This window comes from Acinonyx jubatus, chromosome B2 (assembly GCF_027475565.1).
Source record: "Acinonyx jubatus isolate Ajub_Pintada_27869175 chromosome B2, VMU_Ajub_asm_v1.0, whole genome shotgun sequence".
In the NCBI taxonomy this organism is placed as follows: domain Eukaryota; kingdom Metazoa; phylum Chordata; class Mammalia; order Carnivora; family Felidae; genus Acinonyx; species Acinonyx jubatus.
Window position 1 is genome coordinate 19,001,691 of NC_069385.1, and position 25,242 is coordinate 19,026,932.

A 25,242-nucleotide genomic window follows, 5' to 3' on the forward strand; every position below is an offset into this window, starting at 1 on the left:
AAAATAGAGAAGGAAACAGGCAGAAGACCTGTGGGGAAATGGGCCAGATAGTTACAAGCAATAATACAAATGGATATTCATTTGAGGGATTCTCCACCTTCCCCAAATAAAAGAAAAACACATTCAAACTCTACTGAGAAGCCATGGCTTACCTAACAGATTAGCAAAAATCCAAAAGTTTAGCAACAAACTCTGTTGCCGAGGTCGTAGAGAAATGAACATTCTCACAGATTGAGGGTAAATAAATGCAAGATGACAAAACCTACACATTGGTCAGACTCAGAGAAGTAAAATTCACATTATCTAATTTAATTAAAAGAGAACTGTTAACCAGATATTGAATCTAAAAGACCAAAAGTAAACCCTGCAGTCTCACAATATAGTAATTCCAGGAAGAAGCTTTTTTCCCTAGAAGTTGAGGAAACCAAGGAAACAGGTTGGGATTCGAATAGGATCACTTGGGGAAGGATCCCTGCTGAGCTGGAACCCAGAATCCTGAGAAAGTCGCACTGCCTGACTGGTTAAGAGAAAGGCGACCTGACTGGTTAGGAGAAAAGACCCGGTGAGCTAGGATCGGACCTTTGAAGAAAGGGTACCATCTCACTGGGCACGAACCCCAAGAGTTCAAAGGAGGCCCCACAGAGCAGAGGTTTCTAGGGTAGGTTACTGACTGCCTGGGGCAGAAACCTAACAGTGGGTTCTAGGAGTGTAGAAAATCAGAAACCATATCCGCCCCTTACTGGAGGCAACAAAGCCAAGGCAGTAAATCCCTTGTCCCTTTTCCTGATTTGCATTCTGCCTCCAGCACACTTTTACCAAAACTCAACAGGGAGCCTGCCGGTACAGCAGAAATGTGGTGTGCTGAGTTCAGCTGTCAGCGGCTTTAAGTGGAGGATAAAATGGTGGATCTGAGAGATGAGAAAAAATCACCCGCACCACACCGATGGAGGAGGATTTGGCAACATTCCCCCAAACATCATGTTCATTTACCCTTCAATTTAGCAATCCCACTTCTACAAATCTTTCCCAAAAATACTAGCAAAGTTTCTAAAAATTCAGTATGCGTAAAACTATTTATCCCAGTACTGTTTGTATTAGCTAACTATTAGAACCAAATGCCCATCAATAAGGGACTAATGGAATAGGCTACGGAATAAGTCAGCACAATGAAGTAGGCGGCAACTGTTAAAGGAATCAGGACTATCTCCATACACTAGACATATTACTATTTGAAATACCAGGACATATTACCATTTGAAACAAAAACAAAAGAAAACAAAACAAAAACTCAAGATGGGGGAAAGAACTTATAACATGCTACTCTCTATTCAATGAAGAGGAAGTATGGATATATGCCCTATAATTTCAGAAATGGTTACCCAAAAAGAGATATATGGAAAGGATGGAGGGGTCGGGGATGGGACTTTAAATAACTTTGCTTTGTAGATTTGACTGTGAAGCCATGAAAGGTAATTATAAAATTAAATTTTAAAAGGTAACTTCCCCAAACTAGAAATAAAACAAAAGAAATATAATCGTTTGGTAGTGGCATAACTATATAGAGAGGAGCTTCCCAAGAATCTTTGAAAAGTACTAGGCTGACCCTATGACCCAGCAATTGATACAAAATGATACAAAAACACTCACTCTCTGTCTCTCTCTCAAAAATAAATAAACATTAAAAATTAAAAAAATATATATTTATAAAAATGTAAAACAATGCTTCCTTTCTTGTGAACTTTCTATTTTAGAAAATATAGTTATTTCCCATGAAATTATGGTATTTGTGTTAACATGTAGGGGGTTATTATTGTTACTTTAAACAAATAAATGTTTTAAAGTTTCCTTAGTTTTGGGGTGCCTGGGTGGCTCAGCCGGTTAAGCGTCCGACTTCAGCTCAGGTCACGATCTCACGGTTCATGGGTTCAAGCCCCGTGTAGGGCTCTGTGCTGACAGCTCAGAGCTGGAGCCTGTTTCAGATTCTGTGTCTCCCTCTCTCTCTCTGCCCCTTCCCCACTCACACTCTGTCTCTCTCAAAAATAAACATTAAAAAAAAGAAGAAAGAAGAAGAAAATCACTTAAAGTTTTCTTAGTTTTAATTTCTAATGTGATAAATATCAGTAGATAAAGTCCACATAAACAGAAGTTCTGTGGATCCTCAATAATTTTTAAGAGTATAATGTACTCATAAAACAAAAGGTTTGATAAATGCTGATCTAAATAATGTCAATGGCTGACAACATCACCAAAAGAGTGACATTCAGACATTGTTATTACTCGTTATTACTTCCTATTGGAAATAGACACTACCTATAAAGTAGTCTTGCCAAAAGTGATACCGAGCCTGATTCTGTTCCGATCTCTACATCTACCAATTTCTTGAAATTGTGGAAGATGCAGTCAGCAAGATTCAGACTGAGGGAAACTCTGGAGAAAAAAACCAACCGGTTTCCTTAAACAAAAATGGCGGGGTAGGGTTGGGTGGGGAGAGAAAGAGAGAGAGAGAGAGAGAGAGAGAGAGAGAGAGAGAGAGAGAGGAGGCTTTGACAAGAGAAATAACAAGCAGATCAACCAGTTTTAAAATATGGACTTTTTTTTTTTCCTGGAACCTGATTCAAACAGCATTGTTGAATATTGCTATAAGAAAATGCGAAAGATGTGAACGCTGACTAAAAATTTGTTGATATTAGGAAACTACTGCTAATTTTTAGGTGTGATAATAGTACCATAGCTATGTGTTCTTCCCTTTTTTTTTAATGGAGACGTTCTATAGAGATGAAAATTTTAGAGACAAAATGATATAAAGCCTGGGATTTGGTTCACAATAACCTGGAGAGGCAAGAGGTGATAATACATGAAACGAGATTAGCCATGAGTTCATTGTTGATGCTGGGAGATACTAAATCTGGCTCATTATATTATTTTCTTTACTTTTTTACGTGTTTTCAAATGTCCAGGGTAACAAGTTAAACAAATACATAGGGTATGCAAATTCCACATTGTCCTGTGGGCTGACCTACAACCCTGAGGACAAACACAAGATGGTCTATTGTAATTAAAACACACTGCTTACCGCCTCTCAGAGGGGGAGATTGACAATGACAGAGATCAGAGATACTACGTGGAGGTCAGAGTTGCAAGGGGTCAGAACCAGAAGGGTTGAAAGGAGTTTTACATACAATCTATGTTTGGTGCACCAGTAGGGTGGAACTAGAATTTAAAAATTGGAAAAATACTTTATGACATTATTTCTTTTGTCATTTAATATTTAAGTGCCTGTCATGTATCAAGCACTGTTTTTTTTTTTTTAATTTTTTAATGTTTATTTATGTTTGAGAGAGAGAAAGAGAGCATGCGAGCAGTGGAGTGGCACAGAGAGAGGGGGACACAGGATCTGAAGGGGGACACAGATCTGAAGGATCTCTAGGCTCCAAGCTGTCAGCACAGAGCCCCATGCGGGGCTCAAACCCACAAACTGTGAGATCATGACCTGAGCCTGAAGTCGAAGCTTAATGGACTGAGTCCCCCCAGGCGCCCTTCTTTTTTTTGTTTTAATTTTGATGTATTCTTGAGAGAGAGAGAGAGAGAGAGAGAGAGAGAGCATGAGCGGGGTAAGGGAGAGAGAGGGAGGCACAGAATCTGAAGCAGGCTCCAGGATCCGAGCTGTCAGCACAGGGCTCCATGTGGGACTCAAACTCACGGACCGCGAGATCATGACCTGAGCCTCAAGTTGGAGGCTTAACCGAGGGAGCCGCCCAGGTGCTCCTTTTGGTTTTTGTTTTTGTTTTGGTTTTTGTTTTTTTTTTGTTTTAATTTTTAATATCAAGTGCTGTTCTAAGCGTGGAGACACAGCAGTGCCAGAGAGAGACAGTCTCCGTTCTCATGAGGCTTGCATCAATAACTGTATTTCGGGTGAAGATAAAAAATATGAAGAAGAATATAGAAAGGAAGAAAGAATATCCTGAAACACCTGGAGGAAGAAATGTGCGGGGTAGAGGGAACCGCAAATGCAAAGGCACTGAGGCAGCATCAAGCATCGTGCGTTTCGGGAGAAGGTCTGTGTACTAGAGCAAAGTGAAAGTGGGGGAGAGTGGTAGCAGTCGGAGTAGAGAGGGAGGCAGGACCAAATCACCACAAGGGCATTGGAGCTTCTTTCTTCTTCTTTTTTTATTTTTAATATTTATTTATTTTTGAGAGAGAGGGTGCACATGCACGGGGGAGGGTCAGACAGAGGGGGACAGAGGATCCAAAGCGGGCTCCGTGCTGACAGCAGCGAGCCCAACGTGGGGCTCGAACTCAAGAACTGCGAGATAATGACCTGAGCCGAAGCCAGACGCCAGGCACCCCCGGAGCTTGTTTCAAATGTGATGGAGAGCCGCGGGAGGGTTCTGAGCAGGGGACCGTGAGCTGATTTATAGTTTAACAGGGCTACTCTGGCTGCTCCATGGAGTAGAAACCACAGGGACCAAGCGCAGAGGAGGTGAGACCTCACAAGAAGCTACTTCCACTGAAGGCCCAGCAAGGCCTTGGACTAGACCACTACCATGGCAAACATGATGAGACGTGTTCAGAATGTGTAATATACTAGTGGTACTTGTTGGATGTGGACTGTTGAAAAGGGAGGAACCTGTGGGGACCCCTAAATTGTTGGCACGAGCGAATGGGGGTACGAGTTGCCACATCCCGAAATAGAGCAGACAGAAGAGGAGTGAGTTGGGGAGTGGGGGTGGAGAGGAAGCAAAGGTCTTCATTGGACACAGGGAGTTTCAGGCGCCTGATGCATCTAAGTGGAGCCATCGAGGGGAGCTCGTAGTGAGGGGAGAGCCGTTGGGAAGAAATGCAAAGGGCCGTTTCAGAGGCGGTTGCTATTTAAAGTCATAAGATGAAATAAGACTGGATGAAGGAAAGCAAAGGATGAAACTTCAGGGCACCACAACGTGGAGAATCTGGATGGGACTCTGACGAGCCACAGGAGAGAAGCAGAAGAAGAAGCCAGTGAGGTGGGGATCTGGGAGATGTGAACCAGGCCACTGCAAGAGGGGAATGAACAATGACTGTGGTCACTGCTGCAGAGGGATTCAGAGATGCGGGAACCAAAACGGACTTCCAATGGGGCAATAGGGAGACCAGTGTCTGGCCTCGTGGGGAACAGTCTCGGTCAGAGTGGGCTCAGGAGAGACAGAGGGAAGAAAGTGGGCGTGGCAAAAAAACCCCACTTGGTTCAGGGGCGTAGCTAGAAGGGATCTGACAAATGGGGCTGCGCCTAGGGAAGGAGAGTGGTGAAGGAAGGTCTTGTTGAGGGATGGGAGAAATTGCCTTATGTGGGGCTCTAGAGAAAATGACCCAGGAAGCGGGGAAGCAGGTGATGCAGGAACAGAGGCCTTGGGTGGCCGGGAGGGGAAGGACTCCAGGGCATGAGCGGAGGGTCTGGCCTTGGGCAGGAGCCCAGCTGGTTCGCTTTATTTGTTATAGGTGGGAAAGCAGTGTCTGTGGGGACAGATGCAGGGAGGTGAGTAGATTTGGTAATGAGAGAATGTGGAAGTTCTATTCTGATTGATGACCGAAGGCAAGGTCACCTGATGAGAAAGAGGAGGAAGGGAAGGGAGATAAGAGATGGGATAGACTCAGTCCTGCTAGAGCATGGGAGCGTGAGTTGACTGGAAAAATAGAGCAGGGACGCCAGCCATCCTGGGGTCATATTGGAGGCTGATGGTCATAAATTTAATGAGACCAGTCAGCGGGACTGTGTGTCCTCCTTCAGCTGTGACAGGATGCTCAGGTGTAGGTGCAGAGCTGACGGAGGGTTTGCTTTGACCAAATTTGGACTTAAAGAAATAACACGGAGTACAATACAAGACTGGCTTTACATACAAGGAATGAGAAGTTGGAATAATCAAACAAACTTAGAGGTTTAACAGTCAGTCTTTCTGTTACCTGGGAGAAAGCAGAAGAATTGATCTAGTTAATCAAACGATACAATCAAAAACTTTGTTATATGGGATTATACATTTTTAATGGATTCGTATAAATAAAATGCCTACTCAAAACCATACTGGCAACCTTTCTGATTCAGAAGGCAGTGTGGTTGCTTGGGGTTATAATTATGAGCATCAATTACTGTACTTTAAAAGAAGTACTAGTCTTGATGTTAGAGAGACAAGGAAAGGATGATTATACTTGATAGAATTCCAGACAACCCACCTTAACATTCTGATTGAAATTCCTTAATATAACCTACCACCCTGAAAATGCTACAGGAAAGGAAATCACAGGACTCAGAAATCTTTTTCCAGGGCCTGAGATTACTGGTGTAGACGGGTAAAGACGATTTACAAGTCACTGTGAGCACACAGAGACATAAATTTCAGGCACAAAGGAAATAAATGAGCACAACAGCTATAGGAAAGGAAGAGTTTCTTCTTTAACTTTTATTGCATTAATTTAATTCTATACCTAGAAGCAGTGAAAATGACTTAAGGCAATTTTTTTTCTTTCCAGAAAATTCTGAAAGATTACACTTTTGATCGGGAGAAGGAGAATAACTTACAAAAAATACCATGAAAGATTTATAAAATATAAAAGCTATCAAGCAGACTTTTTCCAAAGACATCAAAATTTAGGATCTTGGAAAAATCTATATTCTCCAGCAAGTTCTATGAGATTAATGGAGAAAATGTTTAAAATTTTTTTTGACAAAAATCCTAGTGTGTCCATTAAAAAATGGAAAGTCTATGAGGAAAATACTAAATGATAAATAAGAATGCAACAATAAATTATGTAAACTTACAGGAAGTTAGGTCCATATATCTTCTTGTTCCTATGGAATTTCAGGTAAAAGCAGATTTCTTTGAAGCCAGTAGTGTCAATGTTACTGTGTGTTAGAAAGACCGGGTTGTGCCTTTCTTTAAAACATGAAGAGGGGCACCTGGGTGGCTCAGTTGGTTAAACTTCTGACTTTAGCTCAGATCATTGTCTCACGGTCCTCTGTGGGTTCAAGCCCCATGTCGGGCTCTGTGCTGACAGCTTGGAGCCTGGAGTCTGCTTCGGATTCTGTGTCTCCCTTTCTCTCTCTCTCTCTCTCTCTCTCTCTCTCTCTCTCTCTCTCTCTCTCTCTCTCTCTCTCTCTCCCCTTCCTCTGCTCGTGCTCTGTCTCTCAAAAAATAAGGAAACATTAAAAATAAATTAAAAAAAAACATGCAGGGCTCCTACACTTTCAAAGGAGCTCTTAATTGCTATCATGAAACAAGGGAAATGGTTAATGGGTTTTTTTTAAAAGGCGCCTCACCGAGTGCAAGTAATCTATAAGCCAAGTATTTTAACATGACTTCTTTTAGCAAAATTCCATTTTTCCTGTAATAATATTACATTCTAAATTTCCCTTTTATACAGATGTTTCAAGCGTCATACAATAGTTAAGACAAAAGGAAGTTCAAAATGTTCTCTGTAGATAAGTAGAAAAAAATGTCATACACGTCTTCATATTAGTACAAATTAATGAGCTTTATCAAAGATGCCAGTGAAATACGAATTTTCAGACCCAGCAGCCCCTGCGTACTCTCATTTTGAGTCTACCGCCCTGCTGTATGAGACAGTGGTCCCTTCGGTCATCCACACCTCCCGTGGCTTTGATAGCACTGCACTGATTCCCTTCCCCTTGCTGATCCTGTCTCACTGAGCCTCCCCCGTGGCCCCGATTAGGCCAACACCACCCTTCCCTGTATTGCTGAAGACACTTGTGGTCTCTCACCCGCTCAATATACTTCCATCCATGCAATTCGCTGATCCTCGGCTCTGTCCCCAAACTATCTCTTTTGCTCCAAATCCAAAGTCCTAGATCTTCCCTGAAGGACACGTGCGTGCGAATGTCTCCCTACCAATGACATTGATCTTTTCATCCCACCTGCTGCAAATCGAATCATCTTTCTTGGCAAGTTATAGGTCTTCTGTTCTCCATTTGCTTGAATGCACAACCGTGTGCTGAGTGCCCTCGTGCCAGGCGTGGTGAAAAGCCCTCTGGACAGAAAAGACAGTCGCTCGCCACCCTGGGGGCCCTGGTGCACAGTGGTAAGCACAGAGGCCTAAACACGGACGTTAACACAATAAGTAAGTTCTCGGCTGATTATAAGTATAAAGAGCTACAGGTGCCTTGCCGGCTCCAAGTGGAGCAATGAGCCACAGGTAATGATGAGCTATCTGATTGGAGGTTTTAGGCTGGATACGTGGACGACGCTGTGAAGGATCAGCTGGAAAATGCTGAGTATTATTCCTCCAAGTAAATAAAATGTCAAGTATGATACCTATACTATATATTGCTATTAATTGGTATATAGAAGCCTTCATGCCTTGCAGGGGAGGGGGGGCGCACAGATTGGTTCAAAGATTCAACGGTTCCATTCTGCTATATATAGCCCCCCAGACTCTCACAATGGTCTCTAAGGATGTTCATTGCAATGTTATTTGTGATGATAGGGACAGGGGGGCAACCTGTTGTTCATCACTGGGAGGGGGGAAAGGTAAAAATATGGTGGGTGTACTGCATGTAATGGAGATACGAAACAAGAAAGTAGGGGTGCAGCCCTGTCTTTCAGAATGGAAGGCACACGTGAGAATTGGCGGGGGGGGGGGGGAGGGAGAGGAAACTTCAGTTTGGTGTCTCTAACAAGGGCTGAGGACAGAAGGGGGGGGAGAGGGAGGCTGCTCTGTTCCTAATTTACCCTCCAGTTTGAACAGGATTTGTTCAGAGGCTAGGTACATGTAAGTCTGTGGCCCAACGTTCATTGGTGTCTGAAGCTAAGAATTACTCGGGAAGGTTGACATGTGTTTTCTGACTACCACCAAATCCCTGTCCTTCCAAACTCCACACTCCCCACAGTGTTTTATTATGGATCCCTGATCTGAGCACCTGCCACCCAGGACTGGAATCTTTGGGTAGAGTGGTATACAGAATGGTTAAGTCCCTGAGGTTTAGTTATACTGCCTGGTTTCATGTCCTGACCCTGAATCTCTCTCTCTCAAAATAAATAAATAAATAAATAAATAAATAAATAAATAAATAAATAAATAAAATCTTAAAAAAGTTAAACACAGTTCCCCTTGTTCCAAAGTCACTTGCTTTGGTTTTTTTGTACCATGGGTAATTTCAATGTCCTGCCTTGGAATATTTCCCATTCGTATACATTTTTGCGATGGGTGTAATCTTATTATCTTCCAAGTCAGTAACCAATAAAAATGTACTTTTGAATTAATCCATGTTACTTATGTTACTAGTAACCACTGATTTCAATGCATTTTGGCATAAACAGTTCTCTCTATGTGATCATGGATGACTGGGGCAGGAATTGACAAGCTTTTTCTGTAAAGGGCCCAGAGTAAATGTTTTAGGCTTTATGTTCTACACAAATATCCAGAAACACTCTGCTCCATGATTCCACAAAGTCCACAAATCCTCCCCTTAAGAAAGAACTGTCAGTTTTCATGCATTTTTTTTCTGTATACTTTAGACAAAAGTCTCTGATGTATATGAAGGGGCAACATGTCACATGTTTCCATGATCCACAGTCAACCTTCTTTGGACAAGCCACAAGAGGATTTTACCTTAACAACCAAGGTCCTTTCACATTTGATGAGTTTTTTTTGTTTGTTTTTTGTTTTTTGTTTCTTGTTTCTTTTTTTTTTTTTTTTTGCAAAATCCCATGCCATGCCTGCTTTCGCCCTATGATAGAGCTACCTTCATTCATTCTACAGTTGAACTATGTGGCCTGATGTTCACTAAATAAAATACAGCAAAATAGATATGGCCAAGAAAGGATAAGTGACAGGCAAGATGTGACAGAGAATTCTTTTTCTTATTTGTCCCTGAGTGGTGGCAATGAAAGTAATTTGAGGAATACCAGGAAGGGATTTGAAAAGGCAAGAATTATAGGAATAAACAGAGCCACTCGGTCAGTCATTAGAAACATCACCAAACCTCCTCAAAATCTTTGAAACATGAACATTCACAGTTCTCCCTTTGGACTCGACAAGTTCTTTACACGCCTGAAAGATGAAGGTGGTTATAGAAGGTGGATATCCAAATGTCAGGTGTATTTTTCATGGTGCCGTGCAGAACTGTTGGTTCTTTGGGATTCTGAGCGTCAGTAGAGGTGCTGAATGGGAAAGTTCAAGTTGGAATCCTAGCGGTCTCCTGGCAGCAAAATGAAATAGATGTGGTAAAAATAACACTTTTCTAACAAAGAAACATGGATTTGTAAACTCTTAAAAAATGCAGCAGGTTCCGTTCTGCCACATTGATAAAAAACAGGAAAATAGGATAAAAGCATCCCCAGAGACAGTAAAATTGAACATAAATGTTAACTTTTCTATTACAAAGCTTGAAAACAACAATTTTACCAAGACTTTGATGAGAAAAGGGTGAAAGTACTTAAAAGCACATCAGAAAAAAAAATTCATGTTTCACCTTTTCTAATTATCAAAAAATCCATATGGAAAACGACTGTAAAAGTATTAACCTGTTAACCAGGATTATTGTAGGATGATGAGGTTATGAGTGAACTTACACTTTTCTGTATTTTTTCAACTTTTTGCAATTACAATATATTTATGAGCCAATAAAAAATAAATAATAAATGAATAAAGAAAAACTTTTTTAAAAATGTTTATTTATTTTGAGAGAGACAGAGAAAGCAGGGGCAGAGAGAGAGAGGGAAAGAGAGAATCCCAAGCAGGCTCCACGCTATTAGTACAAAGCCTGATGCGGGGCTCGATCCCAAGAACCACGAGACAATGACCTGAACTGAAACCAAGAATTGGATGCTTAACTGACAGAGCCACCCAGGCACCCCAAAATATTCCTTTCTGAATAATCATGTTATCTCTGACATTACCTTTTCCAGGAAAGCTTCCAAACCTTTAGAGGACCCTACTCCTCTAAAACTGAATTTGTGACTATGATAAAGAATCAGGCTTCAGTGTTGATGTCTGCCCACAGCTTTAAGCCTCACCTCTCCTTCCTTTGTGTACCACATCTTGGTAAGCTGGTCAGAAAGAGGAGGTGCTCCCTCCTTTGGATCTAGCTCAAGATTTAGATCACAAACACCTGCCCATCCGCAAGAATTCTCACAACAACCTCACCCATCAACCACAATAAAAACAGGGAACCAACATTTTTCCCTTGCTCTCGCAAGCCATTTATATGGAATCCTACAAAAGGCATAATCTATATCATGATTATAGAGCACTTCATTGGTGGGCTGGGACAGATCCAGGGCTGGAGAGCAAAGTGAGAAGGAGGAACATTTTGGAGTGAGAGAAATGTTCTACATCTTATCGTCATGCAGGTTTCAGGATGGTACATGTATAATGAAATTCACAGAATGGTACAATTCTGATGAGTGAATGTCACTAGATATAAACTACACCTGAGAAAAGGTAAGTTTTGAAAATTGCAACAGATACCTGATCAATGACAGAGCCTTCTGAGGACATTCCAAGATAGTATATGGTCCTGTGGTCTACTTGGAAGTTCATATAGATAACATTTCAAGAGGATACCCTGTTGGTTTTGACTGGGTATTCGTATAAACTTTTTAAAGAGGTGAGTGATAGTGCTAATCCTTATCTGTAAGTTTTGAATTTGTATTGTTTCTTTCCATGTACAAAGCAAGTTTTTTTCCTACAAAAAAAATTTAAACAGAAAGAAAACACTACCAATCTATAAAGCAAAATGGCAGACATTGAACTAAAAGCTATTACTTATCACAATAAATTATCCTATCTTTTCTCTCTACAATGGCAGTACTGAAAGCAGAAACTTAGATTGGGTTAAGAAATTTAAGTAATTAACAAAATACATAGAACAGTGAATAATAAACATAAAGGAACTAATCGATAATACTACAATGTAGGGGGCTTTAACATCCCACTTACATCAATGGACAGATCATCTAAACAGAAAATCGACAAGGAAACAGTGGCTTTGACACCCTGGACCAGATGGATTTAACAGATATTCAGAACACTGCATTCTAAACCAGCAGAATACACATTCTTTTCAAGTGCACATGGAACATTCTCCAGAATAGTGTCGTAGACTTGGTCTGGAGTTCTCTCTTGTCCAGTAAGAGACAGGGATGCAGGATCAAAAATGTGAGAGAGACTAATGTCTGGGAGGAGACAAGAGCCCCGAGTAAGGGTCCTTGCTCCGTTTTTATTAGGATCAGAAGGCTTACAATTGTGGTGATAAACGTGCACAAAAGTACAATGAAATCGTGATCATTAACTCATGGGCATGAGGGAAAGGGGGTTTTGAAGATATGCGATGTTAGGGGTTTGGGTTAATACACGACAAAATGCTGGCACTGGGCAAAGGTTGTTTACAGCAGATGTGAGGTGCCACCTCTGTTTACCTAAACTGGTCTAGGGGACAAGAAAGACTGAGCATGCTACCTCAGGGTCAGCAAGGCATCTTTCTTTTGCTAATTAGCTCTGCTCTGGGCAAATGTGCCAGCTGCAGTCCATAGCCCTATTTACCTGTTTACCTAATTTGGTCCTTCCTTCCTATGAAAGCAACTTTCTGCTATTATACTAAGTTGGGGGGCATTTTCACCCTGAATATCTAATCTTGTTTACCTCATCTTGGATGTTTTCATCCTGAGATTCCCTATTCCTATACCTTTGTCCTATACAGCGGGCCTTTGCCCCACTTGTTCTATATTGGGGGCCTTTGCCCCATTTGTCCTATATTGGGAGCCTTTGCCCCATTTACCTAATCTTATTTACCTAATCTTGTTTACCCAAACTTGGGTGTGTTCATCCCATGGCTTTCTAATTCATTATGCCTTGTTGATCCATCACTACAGGCTCAGGGAATTCCTAAGCTTAATCCCCACAGAATAGATCACATTTTAGGTCACAAAGCAAGCATCAACAGTTCAAAAAAGGTCTAAGTCATATTGTGCCTCTTTTCAGACCACAATCCTATGAAACTAGAAGTCAACCACAAGAAAAAATCTGGAAAGACCATAGATACCTGGAGGTTAAATAACATGCTACTAAACAATGAATGGGTCAACCAGGAATAAAAGAAGAAATTAAAAGTACATGGAAATGAATGAAAACACAACAGTCCAAAACCTTTGAGATGCATCAAATGTAGTTCTAAGAGGGAAGTTTATAGCAGTACAGGCCTACCTCAAGAAACAAGGAAAAAAACTCAAATAAAGAACATAACTTTATACCTAAAGGATCTAGAAAAAGAGCAACGAACAAAACTTAAAAACTACCAGAAGGAAGGAAATCATAAAGATTAGAGTAGAAATAAATTATATAGAAACTAAAAAAACAATAGAACAGATTAATGAAACCAGGAGCTGGTTCTTCAAAAAAAAAAAAAATCAATACAGTTGATAAACTTCTAGCCAGATTTATCAAGAAAAAAAAGAAAAGATTCAAATAAATAAAATCACAAACAAGAGGAGAAATAACAACCAATACCACAGAAACATAAACAATTATACAAGAATATTATGAAAAACCATATGCCAACAAATTGGACCACCTAGAAGAAATGAATAAATTCCTAGAAACATATAAACTACCAAAACTGAAACAGGAAGAAATAGAATGTTTGAACAGACCAATAACCAATAAAGGAATTGAATCAGTAATCAAAAAACTCCCGAAAAACAAAAGTCCAGGACTGGATGTCCTGTGAATTCTACGAAACATTTAAAGAGTTAATACCTATTCTCAAACTATTCCAAAAAATAGAAAAGGCAGGAAAACTTACAAATTCATTCTATGAGGCCAGCATTACCCTGATACCAAAATCAATGAAGATACCACAAGAAAAGAGAACTATAGTCCAATATCTCTATGAATATAGATGCAAAAATCCTCAACAAAATACTAGAAATTAAATCCAATATTCATCACAGTCCAGTGGGATTTATTCCTGGGTTGCAAGAGTGGTTCAATGTCACAAATTAATCAACACAATACATCACATCAGTAAGGGAAAGGATAAGAACCACATGGTCATTTCAATAGAATCAGACAAAGCATTTGACAAAGTCCAACACCCATTCATGATAAAAAAAAAAACCCATCAACAAAGTAGATTTAGAGGGAACATACCTCAACATAATAAAGGCCATACATGAAAAACCCACAGCAACCATCACAGTCAATGGCAGAAAATGGAGAGCTTTTCCCCTAAGGTCAGGAACAAGTGGTCCATTCTCATCACTTTTATTCAACATGGTACTGGAAGTCCTAGCCACGGATTCAGAAAACAAAAAGAAATAAAAACCATCCAAATTGGAAAGGAGGAAGTAGAACTTTTACTATTTGCAGATGACATGATACTACATAGAGAAAACTCGAAAGACTCCCCAAAACTGCTGGAACTGATAAATGAATTCAGTCCAGTTGTAGGATACAAAATCAATGTACAGAAATCCGTTGCATTTCTATACATGAATAACGAAGCAGCAGAAAGATAAATTAAGAAAATAATCCCACTTACAACTGCACCAAAATTAATAAGATACCTAGGAATAAGCCTAACCAAAGAGGTGAAACACCTGTACTCTGAAAACTGTAAAACACTGATGAAGGAAATTGAAGACGACACAAAGAAATGGAAAGACACTCCATGCTCATGGATTGGAAGAATAATTGTTAAAATATCTATACCACCAGGGGCATCTGGGTGGCTCAGTCGGCTAAGCGTCCAACTCTTGCTTTTGGCTCAGGTCATGATCTCATGGTTTATGAGATCAAGCCCTGCGTGCTGTCAACACGGAGCTTGGAATTCTTGGGATGTTCTTAAAAAGATCAGTAAAGGGATGCCTGGCTGGCTTAGTTGGTTAAGCGTCTGGCTCTTGATCTTAGCTCAGGTCATGAGCTCACAGTTTATGAGTTCAAGCCCCAGGCCAAGCTCTACACTATCATGGACTCTGCTTGGGATTCTCTCTCTCCCCCTCTCTCTTCCCCTTCCCCACTTACTCGCACGTGCTCTCTCCCTCAAAATAAATAAATACACATTAAAAAATATATATCTGTAAAGACATGCCTGGTAGAATAATCCACAAGGCACCTCTGGACCTAACAACTTTTCTTGAAGAGTTGGCCTCATTTGTGCCACTTTTTGGCAAAGAAAATCCTTTCATCATGTGCCTAATTAGAATCCTATACATTACTCCAATAATTTGGAAACACATGCCTGGTGGAATTCAAAGACACTGTTAGAATTTGCAAAGGCCTCTAAGTTACCTGGCTCTCTTGGACTGTTCCCCTGGATTATTTCATTTTAAAACATTCAGTGTCTATCGTGTTTACAGATTTATAGCAGAGTGATTATAGCAGCCACAAGTTCACAGTAAAATGAAAATTGGTCTTATCTTTACTAGCTCTTCCTAACACTTTTCTAATTTATCTCTGTCCTTCCATTGTTTAAAGTTTAATGTGCTACATCGCACGCTCGTCTGCCTAGAACAGTGCCTGTAACTTCCAGATAAACTGGGAAAGAATGAGCTACTCATGTGTGGGCTTTAGAGCATGGTTGCATTTAGGTTTTTGCATAAACTTAGAATATTAACAAAGAGAAAATAGCAGATTCAATTATAGATGGGGAAAGCCTCAGAGACACTAGGAGGAAAAGGAAGACAAAGTCAGAAACATTAGAGTCTTAAAATAGTAATGTTAGTATTTCACCGAACAGAGCACTTTGAGAACTTTATCTTTTGTGTGCTTCATTCACTATAAGCCTTGAAATGAGTATTTTTATCGCTTTAAGGACGTAGAAACTGGGGCTTGGAGAGGTTGTGGGTCATTTATAGTCACATAACTATTAGGCGACAAAGGATTATCAACCCCACGTCTCACAGCTCTAAATTATATGTTCTTCTCACTGAATCAGGTGAACATAGTAATCGGTCCTTGATCAAAAATGATCAACGCACCTGAAATAAACAGATGTTTAAAACCATCCCTGAGGCATCCCTGTCGAAAATGGCATAAAACTTTACCCAGATTCGGTCTTCCACAATTATTTTAATTAAAGAAAGAGGTTCAGAGGCAGAAAGTAAACTAGTGGTCAGTGTCCATCAAAAGAAATGTCAAAATAAAGTAAAAACGAGGTGCCACAAAGATGTTGATAGTGCAATAAATGTCCTCTCTCTGTGCTGTGAACATTTCTGGGGAGCAGCTGTGAACAGGGGGGGCACCTGGACTGAGGAACCTCAGGAACGCTCAAAAACTGATGGGGGTGGGACACCTGGGTGGCTCAGTGGGTTAAGCGTCCGACTTCAGCTCAGGTCATGATCTCTTGGTTCTTGAGTTCGAGGCCCGCATCTGGCTCTGTGCTGACAGCTCAGAGAGAGTCTGCTTCAGATTCTGTTTCCCTGTCTCTCTGTTCCTCCCCCACTTACTCTCTCTCTCTCTCTCTCTTAAAAATAAATAAACATTAAAGAAAAAAAAAGAAAGAAAGGAAGAGAGAGCTTACAGTTCAGTGGGACCTTCGCAAGTTTGCCTGGTAAGCAGTCTTACTAATGTCACAATCTATGGTGCTATTTCTTTATAGCAGTCTTATAAAATATTTCAGATACTTTTTAACATTACAAAGATTTTTGCTTGGCTTTTGGCTACCATGTTTGAAATCAACGTTCAGAAAAATAATGGACACATTATAAATTGGGACATAACCAGATTTAAAAAAGCTAAGCAGGGCTTTGAAGATGGGAAAATATTTCATTCATGAATTGATGTCTTGTGAATTTTTAAAAATACAAGACAATACATATCTTATAAAAAAATAAAGGAGCAGATCCTGCCGTCGTAGTAAGTTATAGGCCCAATACAACATCTTTCTTCTTTAATATTTCAGGGGAAAAAGAGTGGTTCTAGGTGATAATAATGAAAATTAAATTAAATACAAAATCATTGTGCTGTTGATGAAAGCATTTATGATAGAAATAAGCTTTTGGGATATACAGAAGCTTATTTCAAAATTTGCAAAACAGAGAAATCATAAATTAATCATATACAAGGGTAAATTGCACATTTGTATTCTAGGCATCTGTTATGTCACCTGCCTGACTAGATTCTAATTATGAGGTTTAAGCTGGACGGCCTGCATCTGGCAGAACTATTGCACTTAATGAATTAAAAGAGGTATTCTTAAACATTTGGCTTACACACTTAACTTACCCCAAGGCATCTTTCTTGATCATAACTCATATGGCTAATGTAATTTTTGTAAATGTCCATAAATCCATTTGATTGAATTGTGTGTTCATAGCCAACGCTTGTAGATCTAGTAGAAAGGTAAGCAGTTCTTTTTTTAAAAAACAATAAATATGGTCTGTAAATTTTATCGGAGAAGTTTAGGATTATATATACTAGGTTTGAGAGTAAGTATCCTTGTCTTAAAATGGTGAATCGAAAAAATAGAAAATCCTACAAACATATGTCTGTTCTGGCTATCCTGGGCTTTTGACCACAAATAAGAATATAATTTTCCTTAACCAAACTGTCTCTGGGAGATGACAATCATGAGAAACCATATCTTCACATGTTTGAGGTGGCTTTTGACACATTCACCTGTTTAAAAAGAAAGTACTTTTCTTAATTTTGGGAGAAATATATATTCACAGTGAAATTTTAGAAAATTAGATAATGAAGAAAATAGTACTTATTCTTAATTTGATCAGCTGCGGATAACAGCCGTGAACATTTTGGCACATTTCCTTCCCACTTTTATATGTACATATAACATTTTTTCACTAGTGTAAACAGACATACAATGAACATTTTTGCACCTTCCTCTTTGTTTGCCTTTTGTTAGGTTAAGTTCCAGGAAGAGGCAATACATTGCCAAAGCGGTCGATATGTACTTCTGTAATTACTTTCCACGAAGATTCTACCAACTTCCCCTCCACCAAAGGCATATATGTATTACCAAGTTCTATGCAATATAAAGATTTGTTTTCTATTTTGATGACTGAAATTAGCATATCAGTACTATTTACATTTTCATCTCTTTAATTATGAAAGAAATTATGTTTTTTCAGATATTTGGTAATAATTTATATTTTTTCAGGGTAAACTATCTGTTCATACTTGGTTCATTTACCTATTGGGACTTAATATATTCTTACTGATTTTAGTGAGAGCTTTATTTATGCATAATAGTGTCCTTCTATTAATTTTGTTTCTAATTTTTTTAACAGAATATTTCACATTTTATGTTGTCAAATCTTTTGGTCTCCTTCTTTGTTTTTGTTGTTTTTTTTCTAAATATAATTTATTGTCAAGTTAGCTAACATACAGTGTATATATACAGTGTGTTCTCGGTTTTGGGAGTAGATTCTCATGATTCATTGCTTATATACAATACCCAGTGCTCATCCTAACAAGTGTGCTCTCAATGTCCATCACCAATTTTCCCCTCCCCCCCCCACACCCCCTACATTAACCCTCAGTTTGTTCTCTGTATTTAAGAGTCTGTTACGGTTTGCCTCCCTTTCTGTTTGAAACTATTTTTTCCCATTCCCTTCCCCGATGGTCTTCTGTTAAGTCCCTCAAATTCCACACATGAGTGAAAACATGTGATATCTGTCTTTGACTGACTTATTTCATTTAGCATAATACCCTCTAGTTCCATCCATGTTGTTGCAAATAGCAAGATTTCATTCATGGCCAAGTAGTATTCCATTGCATATATAAACCACATCTTCTTTATCTACTCATCAGTTGATGGACATTTGGGCTTTTTCCGTACTTTGGCTATTGTTGAAAGTGCTGATATAAACATTGGGGTGCATATCCCCTATGCATCAGCACTCCTGTATGCTTTGGATAAATTCCTGGTTCGCCTTCTTTGCTTTAAGATTAGGAAATCTTTTCTACTTTTTTTAATGTTTGTTTGTTAGTTTGTTTACTTATTTAGAGAAAGCACATGCAAGCAAGAGAGGGGCAGAGAGAGTGAAAGAGAGAATCCCAGGCAGGCTTCGTGCTGTCAGCACAGAGCCCCATGTGAGTCTCAATCTCATGAACCGTGAGATCACGACCTGAGCCGAGATCAAGAGTCAGACGCTTAACCAACTGAGCTACCCCGGCACCCCAGGAAGTCATCCCCTAATCAAAGATGAGCTAATCAGATAAAAAAAATCTCTTTCCATTTCTGTATGGTTTGATTTTTTTATATCTGTCTTTAATTCATCTTTATTTATAGTATGTTATTAAGTGGGAATATGACTTTCATAAAAAAATAATAACTAGACAGTTTCTTATCTCATATATTGAATAATCCTTCTCCAGTAGTGTGTAATGCCAACATTTCCAAAGCTGGGGGTCTGTTTCTACACTCTTTTTTGTTCCATCAGTTTATCTCTTCCTATGACAATATCACCCTAACTCAATTTTCCTAATCTTTTTTTTTAATACATTTATTGTCAAATTGGTTTCCATACAACACCCAGTGCTCATCCCAACAGGTGCCCTCAATACCCATCACCCACCCTCCCCTCCCTCCCACCCCCCATCAACCCTCAGCTTGTTCTCAGTTTTTAAGAGTTTGATTTTCCTAATCTTTCAAGATGTTTGGAATCTGGCCTGCTTTTTTTCTTTTTCTTTCTCTCTCTCTCTCTCTCTCTCTCTCTCTTTTTTTTTTTTTTTTTTTTTTTTTTTTTGAGAGAGAAAGAGCATGAGCTGGGGAGAGGGGCAGAGGGAGACAGAATCTCAAGCAGGCTCTATGCTCAGCAAGGAGTCACACACAGGTGTTGGTCCCACAGCCCTGGGATCATAATTTGAGTTGAAATCAAGAATTGGATGCTCAACCAACTGAGCCACCTGGGCATCCCTGGCCTCTTTCTTGGAATAAAAATTTTAACCAAGCCTATCTATTCTTCCCAATGCATTTTATAATAATTTTTTTCAGTTCCTTTAAGAAGTAAGATTTCTGAGTATCGTTGCCTTAATTCAGTCTTGTAATTCAGCAATAGAATCTCTACCTCACTTTTTCCTTTAGTCATTTTCAGTAATATTTTAATATATTTTTCACATGACTCCCTAAAATTTCTGGAATGAGTCAATTTTACCATCTTGCAGCTTTTCTCTGATGTCAGCAAAACTGATCTCTCTAAAATATTAGCCCTTAAACACTATTTAATTTATCTTACTACTTTATCTCAAGTTCATTCATTTATTTGCCCCTAATCATTTGCCATTAGAAAATGAGTTCTTGTCAATTATAGTAAGCATATTACTTAATATTATATAATATTAATATAAATTAATTTCTCCTTAAGTAGAAGCTGCTTTTTCTCTTATAAGCCTCAAAAACTAAAGCTTAGAATAGTGTAGGTGCCTTTCTTGTTCCCATTGATTCCTTGTGAAAATAGATACAATTAGCTGAGAACCTCCCCATATAATAAAACATATCCAACCCCCTAGCTGTCCCCCTATTTCAGTGGGAGAAGTAGTCATGCCCGGAGGTCCACCCACCTTTCCAAGCGAGTAATGGCATCCCTGTCTTCCACTTTCTCCGTGACTGATCCTCAATTTTCTCTTCCCTCTCCTACATCAATTTCCCCATCTTCCCTGTATTATTCTCATCTGCACACACACCTCTCTGACATTTTCCTTCTTAATTTTTTTATGTTTATTTATTTTTGAGAAAGAGACAGAGCGTGAGTGGGGGAGGGGCGGAGAGAGAGGGAGACCCAGAATCCGAAGCGGGCTCCAGGCTTCGAGCTGTCAGCACAGAGCCCCACGCAGGGCTCGAACTCGGGAGCCGTGAGATCATGACCTGAGCCGAAGTCGGACACTTAACCGACTGAGCCACCCAGGCACCCTGTCTGATATTTTCCTTCTTAAGAACACTTCTGTGACCCCATGGCCCTCTCTAGGCACCTTGCTATTTCCTACTGTTCTTTACATCAAACTTACTGGTTATCTTTACACATGATCTCCTCTTCTTCATCTTTCCTTAGCTCCTTGCAGTCAAACTACTTTTCTCTCTCTCTGTTTTTTTTTTTTTTTTGAATGGTCACCAATGACTTCCACCGTTAAATCCAAAGGCTTAAGAAAATCTTAAGGAGGAGAAAATACATGTCTAGTACTGTTCTGTATTTATTGAAAGAAATCCACATATTAGTGAACCCATAGTAGTTCAAACCTGTGTTGTTCAAGGGTGAACCGTACTTTCTTTTCTTGGTGTCTGTACCACTAAGTCATCCGGGGAAGGACACAGCAGGACATATAGGGTGCTTTCCAAATCTGGGCAAAGAGGGATACAATTTAAGACATGCCCACGTCGCTTCCCCTCGAGGGATCACAGGATGTAGGAACAGAGCTCATCAACATCACATTTTGAAGGCTGTGACAGCTCTTGGGTAGCTGAGTGGACCAGCGCATGGCTTTGCCAGCAGCAGCGAGGGGTCCTCAAGGCCTGCAGTGCCGGGCGTGTTGGAGGCAGGGCAGGAAAAGGAGATAAATCACTTTACTTCCAGAGCCCCTCATACTGTTGAGAATAGACAGGTTCTGCTAAGACTACATTGGAGAAAAGAACTTTCAAACTTTTACTCTTGTCAAGGGACTCATTACCACCCCAACATGGGGAAATGGATCTTTAAGCCTTTTTTTTTTTTTTTAAGTTTATTTATTTATCTTAAGGGAGAGAGAAAGCACAAGCAGGGGAGGGGGCAGAGAGAGGGGGAGAGAGAGAGAATCCCAAGAAGGCTCCTCACTGTCATTTCAGAGCCACATGCGGGGCTCGATCCCACAACTGTGAGATCAAGACCTGAGCTGAAATCAAGAGTTGGACGCTTAACCGACTGAGCCACCCAGGAGCCCCTTTTAAGGCTTTATATATGGGTGACAATCTTACAAATGTAGGATAGAGTCACAGACTTCGTCCAGGATGTCCCTGGGGCATTGGCTGTAATTCAGTTTTAAAATCTTTTACTGAAACTTTATAGTATTAGATCATCGTATTATGCTATTTATATTAGATGCTGTGATGGGACTAATATATCCTAGAAGCAAACTGATTAAATGCCTTTTGATTTGAGTAAAGTGAGAACAGTTATAGAAGTTAGATTCTAATTTGCGTCTAAAGTTAATGGCATCTCAGTAGAGTAGGTAACAAAGGTGTTGAAGGAGAGAAGCTTAGCAGGGACAAGAGCAAAGACTCCCACCTTCGCCCAAATTAGGCTATTCTTTCTGTCAGAGAGGAACACTTGTTAATTATGAAACACTCATAAATCTGCCTCAACTTAAGTGCTCAAGAGCCGAGGATAATGGGACAAAAACAATTTAAATCACATTATGTAGCAAGCAACTGAATAATGTATTTGTGTACAATCTCCGTGCATTTCATTACTTTAAGGCCACAGATTTGCTCCTGCAACTTTGAATATCAGAAGGAAAACATACTTTCGGGTTATGTTATTCTCTATGATTCATGGGTTCTCAGCAGTAAACGGTGTTTGCTTCAGAGGATTTTTCCTTTTCAATGCCTTCTGCCAATTTACAGTTTGTTTTTTGAAGGGCTTTGACAATTTTGAATCTGCTAAAAATCTAGCTATCTCTGAATTTTATCAGAAATTGTAGGAGAATTTATGTGACCAGGAGCTATTTTAAAGAAATCCAAACCGTATCTTAAAAACAAAATAAACAACAACAACAACAAAAATGGCTAGTATTTTTTAAATCTCTTACTTTCAAGGAGACAACATTATTATTTTAACTTTCCTGGGTACTACTAAAAATCCATGTGAAGAAACATAACAAAGTTTTACTTTGGTACATTTTATCTAATTCCTACAATATTTTAAAACGGAATTATGATAGTAATCAATCAGGTATACAGGCCCCACTATAAGAACTCCCACTATCTGAGAGAAAATGAGTAAGCCACCCAGGTCAGAGCAGAACTACAGTTTTCAGTAGAACTCTCTATCTCATCCTCGCTGATATAAAATAACTCCCTGAATGTGATTAATAACTATTGAAGCTCCTGTACAATTAGGAGTTATTGCACATAAGAGTCATGGACATTTACAGCTGAAAAGGTCCATAAAAATAATTTAGTCCGATCGCCTCATTTTTCACCAATGGAGTCACTAAAGCCCAGAGAAAATGAAAGACTTACCAAAGGTCACGCTGCTAGAGCCGGGATCAGATTCCACACCTTCTAACTTCAATTGGAGTAAAATTAAAAAGACATTAATTAGTTTCCATCGCAAGCAATATTGCAGATTAAATGTTCAGAAGAAAGGAAAATCACTGTATAATTTTGTTTGAAGTATTTTATAATGCATGGTTGAGCTGGAAGAAAAGTACAAATAATGCGCAAAAATGGTAAGAAAGTACAGATTTAAAGTGGTATGTAACTTGGGGAGAGGTGTTTGCCCTGTATTTGACATCCCTGGAGGCTAAAAGCTTTTAAAGATTTAAAGATATATATACAAAATCTGAAGCCTGAGTAGAGTGGGGATTTGGACAGCTGACCCCCATAGAAAGTGGCAGCTTGCAAAGGACGATACTCTGGGACACCTGGGTGGCTCAGTGGGTTAAGCATCCAACTTCCGCTCAAGTCATGAGCTTACTATTCGTGGGTTTGAGCCACCCCCCCCCCCCCCGCCCGGGCTCTGTGCTAACAGCTCAGAGCCTGGAACCTGCTTCAGATTCTGTGTCTCGCTCTCTGTCTGCCCCTCCCCGCGCGCTCTCTCTCTCTCTCTCTCAAAAATAAATAAACACTAAAAAAAAAAGGATGATAACCTCAGTAATGGGGTAAAATAAAAAACTATCTCCACATGAAGGGAGAGAGTCAGCAAACTTATCTCCAATTTGGCTGAGTGGCAGAGAAAACACAAGTGTCCTCCAGAAGATTCTGAACACTCAGATACATTTGAAACACGAATGTATATTTCCTGTGTGGTGAAACTCCACCTGAAAATTCAGTTCCAAGTGATCATGGGATCTGGCAGAAGCAAACCCACATGCTCTCTGACCATCTTCAATCTAAGCCCTACAGCATTCCTGTAAATGAAGTGCCAAAGAACTAAGCAAAAGAAGAAAGAAATCTTGGTGGAAAAGACAGAAGAGAACAAGGGGGAAGAAACACATACCCTGGAGACTTCAGATATTGAAATAACTGGATACAGAGCAAGTTCTGGATCTGATCATATATTGTGTCAAAAAAACGTATTGCACGCCTGTCAGAATGGCTAACACCAACAACACAATAAACAACAGGTGTTGGCAAGGATGTGGAAAAAAAGGAACACTCATGTACTATTGGTGGGAATGTAAACTGACGTAGCCATTGTGTAAAATAGTATGGAGTTTCCTCAAAAAGTAAAAAATGGACCCACCCTATGATCCAGCAATCACACTACTGGGTATTTACCCAAAGAATACAAAAGCACTAATTCAAAGGGACATGTGCACCTGTGTTTATTGCAGCATTATTTACAATAGCCAAATTATGGAAGCAGCCCAAGTGTACATCGATTGATGAATGGATAAAGAAGTGGTATATATAAATGGAATATGACTCAGCCATGCAAAAGAATGAAATCTTGCCATTTGCGACAACATGGATGGAATTAGAGAGTATACTGTTAAGTGAAATAAATTAGTCGGAGAAAGACAAATACAGTATGATTTCATTCATATGTGGAATTTAAGGAACAAATGAGCAAAGGTGGGGGGGGGAAGAGAGGAAGACAAATCAAGAAATAGACTCTTAATTATAGAGAACAAACTGATGGTTACCAGAGTGGGGGGATGGATTAAATAGGTGATGGAAATTAAGGAGTGCACTTGTAATAATGAGCACAGGATGATGTATGGAAGCACTGACTCAGTATATTGTACATCTGAAACTAATACAATACTGTATTATGTTAACTAACTGCTATTCAAGTAAAAAATGTATTTAAAAATATAGATATTATATCACATACAAAAATTAACTCAAAAGAGCTTAAAGCCCTTAATGTAAAAGCTAAAACTATAAGTCTTAGAATGAAACATAGGTGTAAATGCTTCATGACCTGAATTTAGGTAATGGTTTTTTAGGTATGACATTCAAAATATTAGTAACCAAAGCAAATAATAAATAAGTTGGATAAGTTGGAAAAAATACAGAAGGTCATCAAAATCAATTTTTTTGTGCCTCCAAGGATACCACAAAACTGAAAAGACAATCTAAAGAGAGGGAAAAATATATTT